Here is a 12,485-nt window from a genome sequence, read left to right as displayed (position 1 = left end):
TTTTACTATTATTTTACTATTATATTTTACTATTATATTTTACTATTTATTTTACTATTATATTAATGAATAATATCAATATTTCAAAATTTTGTAAGACCTAATCGAAAATGATTAATATCGTTGATATAAAACGAAGCTTATTCAGTTTATAATAGCTAGTCTATAAACTAAGCTGTGTAAATTTTTTAATCAATTAAATGTCTTTCCTTTTTTATAATAACAGTTTATAACTTGCTTTGGATTGAAGATTAAAAATTCCTTATTCTGAAACTGATGCATTAAGAAATAAATAAAATGAATAAGCAATAATGTCCATCGTATCATCAATCAAATGTACAATAAGTGATACATAGTAAATACAGTAGTATTTTTACAAAATATCTATAGTTTTGATAGAATATAAAATTTCTAACACATTATAAAATATATATACATTAAATGGCAGCAAACAAATTTATAAATTATATATAAAACACTTTTAAAGTACATACATCTTCTTAGATTGCTTTATTGGTAATTCATAATTGATAAAAGTGTTTTATATATAATTTATAAATTTGTTTGCTCAATTTCTTTCTATATAGTACTTGACATATTTAAAAGAAATTACATATGGATCTTAATTAAATTATTATTTTCGTGTTACAAATACAGCCCATCCCCTTTGGAACAATTAAAATACATACATCTTCTTAGATTGCTTTATTGGTAATTCATAATTGATAAAAGTGTTTTATATATAATTTATAAATTTGTTTGCTCAATTTCTTTCTATATAGTACTTGACATATTTAAAAGAAATTACATATGGATCTCAATTAAATTATTATTTTCGTGTTACAAATACAGCCCATCCCCTTTGGAACAATTAAAATACATACATCTTCTTAGATTGCTTTATTGGTAATTCATAATTGATAATTGTTCCAAAGGGGATGGGCTGTATTTATAACACGAAAATAATAATTTAATTGAGATCCATATGTAATTTCTTTTAAATATGTCAAGTACTATATAGAAAGAAATTGAAAGAGAAACAAAAAAATCAACACTTCGTGGAAATCGAATGTTCGACACAATAAAAACCAGCAAACTCTTATTTTAAGTGCTATTGATTCACAAATTCGGTTTACTTTGATTCCATTGTGGCAATGTACAGGGTGTACCACGTAATTGTTGCCATGATTTTTCAGGCATTTCCGACAGTCTGATAAAAAAATATTTTGAATAAAAGTTCGTCAGTTTTCAATCGGCTACAAACTGCAATATAAGAAATTTCCAAAAACTTGCTTTTTCGATAGAAGGTCAAGGTTAGCTTGAGCTTTTCAGATGACATTACGTATTTTTGACGGCATACTCTTGTAGCTGACATTAAGATAATTCGTGAAATATTGGCATAATCGAGAGAAATGTTATCGCTGAAAATTACTTTATCACAATCAAAGTTTTGAACAAGAAAAATCATATACGCATTACAAAAGGGTCATAAACAGCGTATGGCGAACAGGAATAAACACACCTTGCGTAATGTTACAATACCTTGGTACGTTCAATTATAATAAATATATTACAGCCCATAATTTTGCAAACACAATTCAGAATGATTAAAAGCATTAGAAAGAAGAATGACTATCATCCTTACAATATGAATAAAATAAGTACATTGCAATAACGTGGTTCAAATTTTATAGCATAGCTAGCTAATGCGTATAAAAGTAATAACGAAATATTAAACAAGTCCATAACAATTCGAGCATTTATTATAATTGGATGCAGGAAGTTACCGCAACATTACACAAGGTACGTTTATTTCTGTATGCTGTCTATGCTTCTTTTGCGTATGATTAACATTTTTCTCGTTCACAAATTGGGATCTGTAATTCGATCGACACAAAGTAATTTTTAGCCTTGATAAGCCGACGATCTAAGATTCAAAGTCACCTCAAGGCTATAGTATAGTAGTTCGTTGAACTCATTTCAACATCAGCTACAAGAGTATGAAGTCAAAAATACGCAGTATCGTTTAAAAATATCGAAGGGATCTTAATTTTTGATAGAAAAACAATTTTTTGGTAATTTCTTACATTGCAATTTGTAGCCAATTGAAAACTGATTCACTTTTATTTAAAGCACTTTTCTGTCAAATTATCGGAAGTGCCTGAAAAATGATGACGACACAATTACATGGTGTACCATATATGGTACACGTATCTCGCAAAGTAAAACTACTTTTAGTAACCTTATAATATATGCATAGGAACATGTTTCTCTAGGGGGACTGAACTTTCTATCAAACCATACAATATTATACATGTATGACTTCAGCATCCACTATAGTCATAATGGTGTCTTGAGTTTGTTGGAATTGCGTTTGGTCGTGTGCTGGATGTCGATTCCCCGAACCCGAAACGGACATTTCGGATCCTTTGTAATCTAGTTAATACTTTATCATGTTATATGGAGGGCATCTTTGATGCCGAATTCCAAATAATAAATCTTTATATACACATTTAGCTACTGTAAATCATATCGTTTATCGTCATTTTGATTCTTGTATTGCTTACTTGTGTTTCTTAATGATTGGCTTAAAGTCAACATTTATTATGTAGATAACATATCAATTTCTGTTTCTTTGGTTGATGCAATAAAACCAGTTACCATTTTGACTAATGAACAATCATTTAGAGCTATTTGATCGACTTTAAAAGTCGATGAAGGTTGTTGCAAGAATCTAGATTTGAAATATGTACAGTTATATTCAATATATAATAAAAGCAGTTCTATATATTTAGTTATTCTAATTCTAGTTCTATATATTTAGTTATTCTATGAGTGACACTGTGCACAGAGTAACAAAGAACGTGGCAATTAGATATTTTTAAAAATATTAATATTCGCTAATTAATTAAAATTAAAATGCACTGATTGTAAATAAAAGATTTATTAATTAGGCAAAATTGACATGTTGTACAGACCACGTCTTTTGGTATACTCCATTATTTTTTTAAGAGATTTTAGGATTGGCAAATGTCTTTCAAACGTTATACATTTATTTTTATATCCATGAATGTGGTTCATGTTTAAACTAATTCAATAACCACGATCATTTTATAAAGAATAAGCAGTTCTTTCTTCAATCATATTTATTTCTAACATCTTCATGCTTTTTACTATTATTACAATATTCCAGATAATAATCTTCAATTTTTTAACATCCTAATCAACGTCACTGTTATGTTCTAAAACATTCATATAGTTCTTGATATATTTAAAAGAACTACATATGAATCTCAATCGAATTATTATTTCTGTGTTACAAATATGCTTTTATCGTGTACTGTGAAATTGTTGGCGTGAACTGGTGAATTTGAGATAAATATATGATTTATAGTACATGTCAAGTTTGTGTTAGAACGATGACAGAAATGAATGAAGAAGAATTATCAAATCATACAAATTACTTGCTTGTACTTTTAAAGTTTCTGTATAAGTCACGTCAGTTGAATTCATAAAGTATTTGTTTCCATATCACGTTTATGCAAAATGAGTTATCAAATGTGATAAGAATGGTACATTTGAAGTACCCATCAGATAAAAAAATATTTTCTTCTCTCTCTTCCTTATTTATAAAATCTTAGATATTATATTTTAATATTCCTGGATGATTAAGAAACAATGTAATATTCCTTTACTTAATTACAAAGTTCATATATTCACAGTTTGCATTTACTTGCATTTTTATGTATATTTGAATTAAATAATTTTCAGTACGGTTCTTTGAATTTCTGTCTATATTTGTTTAAAATTCCTTCAGCGAAATATGCACAAAGTTTATGAATATATTTCGCCGACTCTAGAAGGAATTATTTAAAAATTTATACGCCTTTCTCGACAGACTATTTCTTATCCCAAGCACGTCAAGTAGTTGTAGTCCATTTATTACAAAACGGACTCCAGGGTATCCTAAAATACGAAGAAAGAATTTTGTCGTTTTCCCGAATAGCTCCCGGAAGAACACTTGTTTGATGCTTTAGAGTGCAAAATATATCTCCACCATGAATGATTCAATATTATCGTAGATTGATAATGACCATAATCAGTGGAGTTTGGGAATACAAGTTATCTTTTGTTATTTAAAGTAAAAGAAATGAATTATAATTCGTCAGATTGCTATAGATGCCTTAATCTAATTTATTAAAAAACTAAAAGTAATTTATAAAAATAAATTTTCAACTGTCCTTTGTTTTATCAATTTATATACCAAAAATTGTGGAAGCATTTTATATTAAATGCTATTTAACTAATAAAAAGTTTGACTCAAATTTATCAAAGGAATAATAAATATAATAATAGACCAAGAAAATTGTTTGGAAAGTAAATACAATTATTGTCAATTATATCAAAGCAATTATCAATATTATTTAATATTAATTACGTTTACGTTACGTTCAAATTATGAAAGATTACATATTTAATATTTATAACGTAAAGAAATGCTGTAAGATAACTTCCATATTATTATTAAAAATAAGAAAAAATGAAGAACGCTGTATATTCTATAAATAATTAGATATCGATAGTAAGAGCGAAACGTGGAAATAGCAAATATTAAATGACCGATGAAGAAAGCAAGTGTAGGATTATTAACCCGATGAAAAGAATTATATATTCGTAAAATCTGCTAAAATGATTGAAAAATTAGGGGGATAGAATGGATTAAAGAAATAAAATCCTTTATGATTCGTCAATATCAAGCTTACATTCCTGATATTAATTTTGATTCCATTTTTTATTGCATTTTGTGCAAAAGTTCTTCTTAATTAATCGATCCTCTTCGATTAGTATTCATCGGCAATGAACGATGACGTTCCTAGCTGAACGGAGCAACGCCGAAATAACGTGTAAAATGCGAAATGGGTCCTGCGGTAGTTAGAGTGGTCTGCTTGTTAAAGATAGAGTGTTGCAACTTTGCTTATCGCTTCCAATCGATCGGGAATCTTCGTTACGTGATGTCCTGTAGCAAGCCAACAATCGTTTCAAGCCTGTTTGAGATGCAAATCTTGATCGCCAACGTGCTCCTTCTGCTACTCTATTTGATATCCTTCCCCGTCGTGCACTTACACGCATGTACGAGCTGAAGATTGATTATTCACTCCGTTACTGTTATTACATTATCAAGAGGTTAATAGCCACCACTTCCACTTCAATCGATCCTTCTTCCTTATCAATCATTTTGTAGTCTTTACAGTGATAGTATTTTCATCAAAATATTCTTTTTTTCTAGTTTTTAAGAAGTTTACCAAATTTTATGTGTTCGCGTTGTACGTATTTATTATATTTTAGATATCGTTTTGTAGATTTCTTGAGGATTAATTTACTATAACGAAGAACGTATATGTAACATAACAAGATTGAACTTTGCTATAGAAACGTTGAGTGTACCTCGAAGGCTGTTAGTTATTCTTAAATATCATTAGAAAATTGTAGATAAACAGATTATTATATTATATATGTATATAAAATATAGTTAATTTTACTTTTCTTTATTACTGAACAAGCTTTACATCGATGTTAAGCCATAAGGGATAAAACTAATGAAACTATTACTTCTAGAATTTGAAAATTAAATTGAATATACGCGGGGTGTGTCTTTTAACATTAACTACCGATAACATTTTCGATTACGTGTTAAGAAATTGTTTCTAATAAAAATTAGTCAGTTTTCGGCTCGTTACACAATTTCATACTGAAAATTTTCTAGAATTTTTCTGACAGAGGATCAAGATTACCTTGAATCTTTTTAATGGTATCATTACTTTGGACTTGACAGAGTTGTAGCTGGTATCAAGACGAATTCAACAACCTACCATACTACTACCTACCTTGAGATGATAAAAAGAGACTAAAATATACGGTGCCACTGGAAGAAACCAAGGTAATCTTGATTTATTAGTAAAAAAGACTGATTGAATTTTGTCCAACGTGCTTTTTTGGGGGGGAATTATCTGAAATGCTTGAGAAACGGCAGTTCATCTAATCTTACTCTACTCTGTAGAGTAGTAACTCCCAAATATTTATTACAATATAAATGTATATATAATAGTATGGTTGTTATATTTATGCATTTTCTGCGTAATAAAAATATGTATCAAACTATCTTTCAATGCAATACTCTTTACTTCAACGTGGAGTCTCTCCATTTGTAATATTAATAGTGAAGAGATATGTATGTGTAAAAACAATGAAGTATTATTTTAGTTTATATAAGTATCGTTCAAAATTATGTGACTTTTAGCTGAAACATTTTTTTTACTATTTCGTGCTTTTATTTATCTTTTAAATAACAGTAGAAAACATTTTTAGACGAGAGACGCAATCTATCTAGCAAATGAAGTTTTCTTTATTTCATAAACGAGACAACAAAACTAAACGATATACTAAATTGAACAAATAATATTTCACATTTTATATTATAATTTAATTTCTTTATATTTTACGTATACATATTTCAATTTATATCTTTGTTTTTGGTACTTTATTTATATCTTGGTTTAAGTTTTTATTATTCCATATTATTTTTTAAATACTTTAATTTCTTTTCTCGTTGCAACAAATACAAATTCCATATTCTATGATTTTTATTTAGTTTCCATGGTCCTTTCTCTCCTGGTTAGAACATTCAGCTGATTATGCTTATGATCTACTTACAAATTCTGCATAATTATTGCACCAATTTTCTTACTTTAATTCTTTTCGTCTACTCCGCAATTGTTGTTCTTCTCGTTCGTCTCATCTAGAATCATTTTGCTTCAAATTCCGATTTTAGTACAATTAACCAATTCAGCAAAAATCGAACGGAAGTCGAATGAAAGCGAAATTCTTTTCTGATAAAGTTAGAAAACGTGGAGATTCGCACGATTTATTATAGCATCCACGATTAATTTCACATAGAATGGCCACTTCTGGTGATGTTTGCCGCGACACGAGTTCCAATCACAACTGATTTAATTACGAATGCACATGAACGTGCGTGGAATACCTATCATTACTGCGTACGTAACGATTCAATTTTATTTTCTCCACTCTGTTTTTGCGTCTGAACCGGTCTGATGGGAATCGATGCCGTTAACTTCAACCAACTTTATGGAACAAGTATCGTGAAAATCATCCGTTTGCCATCTGTTTATTTCTCTTTTACAATGAAAAAAAAATATATATATATATACCAGTGAATGTAATGTACCAGTGCAACGAGAGATCCTGTTGTATATATTCCGCATAACGGTTCGTGGCTTTTTTATTCTTCTGCCTTCGTGTATGTGTCTCTCTCTCTCTCTCTTTCTTTCTCGTAACACTTGGAAGAGTGAGGAATAACGACTCTCTTCGCACAAAATAAAATTGAAGGCTTTCACTTGAAAGCTATAGATAGTATATCAAGCCATCAGTAATATATAGCGTGTTGCTATAAAGAAATGAATCATTAGATGATACTACTAGCAACTTGTGCAAGTTGCATTTAATTTGCAAGTTAATTTATTGTTTTAATTGTAATTTAAGTTGCAAGTTAATTTATCGTTCTAATTTTTTGATTTACTGTTTAATTAAGAGTTTGAATTAAGGACTAACGTTACATCAACACAATAGTATATATAATCGTTTACTATTTTTTTTTGATTAATTTATATTATTTAATTGATTGCCATGGCTAAACAACGACAATATCGGTCAATTATTAATAATTAAGGAAAGAAGAATTTTCTCAAATTCCTATAGGTATTACATTTGCCTTAACAGCAGAGACTTGACAACATATTGTTACGTTTGATGCGAAGATAAAAAGGATTGGTTGATTGGATGACCGAATAAGGCCAAGTCAATAAAAAAGTTCTTCTCTTGAATTCGATGCTCAGTGAGGTTTCAGTGTCGCAAGTATATGAAATGAAATTATTGCTTGTATTGTTCTATTGATCAAATCTGTTAAATGTGATCCTCTTTTTTTATCCTTTAACGCATAAATTCCTCTTTGATTTATTAATGAAAATGAGATTAAACTTTTTTGTTATGAAAATTTACCTAAATATTTAAATATTAGAATCAGTTTATAATATATTGAGTTATTGGAAAAATTCATAGTGCTTTTATTATGAATTTTTATCAAATAATGAAATATCGTGACAGATACCCTTTTTAATCGGATATTAAAGACAACCAAGAAAAAGGTTGAAAATTTGTTAATAAAATAGTTTTCTTCTCATCAATGAGATAATACATCTCACATATCCAAGAAATTTTCAATCATAATTGAAATGTTCACTTGTATCCGTTTTATTTACCGAACATTTACTCTCATTTTTATTGGAACCAAATTTTACGCGTTAATGACCAATGAATTCAAGTTTTCTGAACTCATGGTCATCCGAACGTCATAGCGTTTAGATCGTTCAACTCGTCTTAACATCAGCTACAATGTTGTGAAATTAAAAATATATAGTGTCATTTAAAAAAGTTACGCTGACATTGACTGTTTATAGAAAGAAGCATTTTTTGTGATTTTAAGTATTGTAATTTGTAGCTGACTCAAAATGGATCAATGTTTGTCTGAAACAGCTTTCTGTTACGTTATCGAAGTGCTTCTAAATCGCACTCACGATTTTGCTGAACGTTCTGTATATTTTAATATAAAATATCGTAGCTTGAATCAATGGCTAAAATAATCAATCGGCTAAATTAAAACTGACTAAATTAAAATTATTCTTGTGTACGCCACAAGTATCTGTATTAGTTGTTAAATACAATTTACAATTAATCACCGCAATTTTATCTGAAAATAGTTGAAGGAGCACAAAGATGGATTCGAAGAGAACTTCGATTTTAGAATTGTCAAGAGAAAAAGAATAATTTGATTACAGCATCCTGATTACTCGGTCCAAATCTATCATATATAAAAAAGAGATTGCCTTACTAATTAAATTCTTTGAGATTGCCTCACTAATTAAATTCTTTGAGGTTGCCTTACTAATTAAATTCTTTTTCTCAAAGTTTTTTCGATTTAATATAGTTGTCACGTCCAATTAGAAACATTTGGTATTACGTATCAAAAAACTTCAATATATTTGTAATATTGTAAATCTTGGGGTAATTCAGGTGATCGATTCTGAAGTCTGAAAATCGAGTTTTATTGTGAAGATAGCTAGATAAAATACAAAAGCATAAAAGATATAAATTAGAAAACACGAAGCTGGCACCCCGCTGGGGGTAGCCACCCACATGCTATATTTATTTTATTTTTTTCTTTTTTTATTTACCAATGAGATATAACACTTTACCAAATGTCCTTCAGGACAAATTGTAAAAACCAAAATAAAATAAAAAAAAAAATACAAAAATAAACAACAATTGATATCCGTCTTATAACAATAAATGACAATAATTTACATAGACGCGAAATAACAAGTTCTATACAATATTTACCTGAAAATCGAGAATCTATTTTCAACGTCCTGAGCTACCGATCTTTCTTTGTCAATCTTCAAGATTTTAAACGGTTACTCTGTGCTCTTGTCTGTCTCTGATGTTGCTCTCTGTCCGTCCGTTTGGGAAAAGAGTGTCTCTCAAAAACGGTGGACCATAAAACCCTAAGAGGGTCGCTCTGACCGTTAGAAAAAGTCGTGCTACCCGTAAAACAAAAAGAATCCCTATCCCACGGAACTCTAGGGAGTTTACATATTTATTTATTAAGCCTACTTATTATTGATTACTATTGAGTTGTTGCGACAAGATGAAGCGATTGGATTCTTCATAAAACTTATAACTGTTCACGATTTTATAGAAAATGACATTTATTGACCCATAATAGTGATCTATCTGATTCGATACATTATAGAATAAAGTCGTTTGTGTCTTTATTAACAAATTGTATATTTTTAGACGAGAGAAAGTTTTCAAAAATATCTCTTACCGCAGTTGTATTTCTAAATCCTTTTGCAGTTAAATTGTGATCTGATAGTTTGAAGATATGCGAGTCTTTTTGTTACAAGTCACTATTTTATCTAACGTTCTTATAATAGCTATCGCTGTTTCTGAGAATTCATTAAACTTTCTCTAATTTTGTAGCATTTGTCATAGCTTGTTAGAGAAAGTGCTGAGTGAAACGAGAAATTGTAATTAACGACAATTGTAATCAATAATTGACAATTATCGATAAGTTGGTTTGTCAACTACGCGATTTAGGTCCGATATTCGTATTTCTAAATCTGAATTTTTCACATTAATGACAATACATTGATTTAATTTATTGTGTCCCCTCTGAAAACTGGATCAATATCAAAGTGTACTACAATTTAATTTTCATCTATGGTTTGCTCTAATCTTAATATCAATTAATTTAATTTGATATTTATATTCATATAAAATATGAAATTTTATAATATAAAAATTTCTCCTTTTATTAAAACCTCTTATCATATTCTTCATTTCATTAGAGACTATCGGAATTAAATTAAACTGTATGCCCGAAATAAATACAATAATTATTCAAGTTCAAAGTCGATAAACCATATTTATGATAATATTTGCAAGCTATCGTATAATTACCATATAACTTAATAATGGGAACATTAATAATTATAAACTTGGGTACACAGCTCTAACGTTAGATTACGGAGACATCGATATTTGAGGATGGCAACGTTCTACGTACAGCAATATCATTAAGTCTTGATTTACGTTGCAGCTCCAATCACGGCTAGATCACGAATCAGAATATTATTCAACGCTTTTCAAACAAACCTAACGTCGATCAATGTTCACGTTCCAATCACGTTCGGCCACGTTGAATAGCGTTTGTGCACATGTACTGATTGCTATCGTAAATCGAACGAAATTTCTTCCTGTACGAAACTGTTTCGAATGGCAACGCGTGCCACAACAAACTTGATTTTCCCAGCTAAACAATAGCTGATGATATTTTCTCATTTGCAATTATTTAAACAATAGAGTGGGATCTATACTGATGGGTTGTAGTGCGTTTCAAGCGTGTATTAGGTCATCTCTACTTAAAAGTACTTACAAATATACTGTAGACTACCGAAGCGTCCTGTTTTGCGGCCAAGTTTCAGGACAAAAATAACAACAAAAGCTCCGCTCCCCAGCGGCTTAAATACAAAAAAAAAAAAAACCAACACAAGAACGAAAACACAAAAATTGTAAAAACCACGACACTCAATACAGTATGGCTTCCTTTAACTCGAGTTATTCTAATTCATAGTTTATGTGAATTACTTCAATGTATTAAAAAGAAACAAATCTTGGCATAAACAAACACTTAAAAAATAAAAAAAGTACTTACAAATATAGATACACTTACAACAATTGAATAATACGATGAATATTTTGTTTAAAAAATTAGGATATATCGAAGAGGAAATTATAGACGTCAAAATATTTTTTCCTTTTCCTGAAATAAATACAAACACGGACAAACATCATTTTGATTACGAGCTCTTCAGTTCCTGGTAGAGTTCGATCAATGTTATAATTGAATATTCCATTTTTGTTTCTCAAAGTTTCATAGAGGATTCGAACGCTTGAACCATCATATATTATCGGTATTGGATTTGATTCGAATTTATAAGCACATGGAAAGCTCGATCTCATCCCTACGAGTCTATGTAATTGCTACTGTAATACCTGTCTTTTCATGATGATCCATTAGCTCGAATCACAATTTCTGATTTATCTCTTTCGTCTTATTTCGGCTCTGTATCGGTTAATCTCTGTAAGTTCACACTGTTTTGCAACGAAGAGTCGGTTTTTGGTAGCGATTCGAGTCTGTCACAATGTTAGCTGCCAGCGTCTAGTGGTCATCGATCGTCACATGTTGGGAGTTTTGAGCATGTGGATGTTTTTGCGCATGCAACAGTCGTTTAAACCGTTGATCAATCGATCGGTTGAACGTTAGTGGGAATATAGCTGGACTTTTAGTTTGAAGTGTTTAGCGTAGTTTAATATTTCCGATCACGCGACCATTAACTGGTTTATAGATCGGTACACAATAGATAACGCTATATACATTGATAATCGGTCTATTGTCATGGAGATGCGAGCTTACCGTTATAGTAATACAAACTGAGTATTCGATCAAATGTGGCATTTATAAACATTTCGAGGAATCAATTTGTGAAAAACTAGAATATTTTTTCACATTTCTGCAGTTTCATAGGCTGCTTCCAAATTTTACTTTTCCCTACTATAAACTTTCTTTCGATATATACAATCACTCATAGCCATTTCTAACTCATTTTTTCTATTTTTTACTTTCTCGTTCTGTAATCTTTGTTTTATTATTATTATTTAATCATCTTTATCATTCATTGTTAGACTATGGGAGTTATGTAGTGAATATGCAAAGTACAATATATATATATATATATACAGTGGCTCACGAAAGTATTCGATCGCTTACATATGCAAAATTGAATGGC

The 12,485-nt window shown here is 29.7% G+C and overlaps 1 protein-coding gene across 4 annotated transcripts in view; it reads left to right on the top strand.

Moving 5' to 3' along the window:
- The window catches only part of LOC132904609 (adenosine receptor A1-like), a 305,875-nt gene that overhangs the window by 36,479 nt on the left and 256,911 nt on the right, over nt 1-12,485 (top strand). The gene's annotated exons all lie outside the window — the stretch shown is intronic.

The sequence above is a fragment of the Bombus pascuorum genome, chromosome 2 (assembly GCF_905332965.1).
Source record: "Bombus pascuorum chromosome 2, iyBomPasc1.1, whole genome shotgun sequence".
Lineage (NCBI taxonomy): Eukaryota > Metazoa > Arthropoda > Insecta > Hymenoptera > Apidae > Bombus > Bombus pascuorum.
This window is presented reverse-complemented; position numbering and strand designations above follow the sequence as displayed.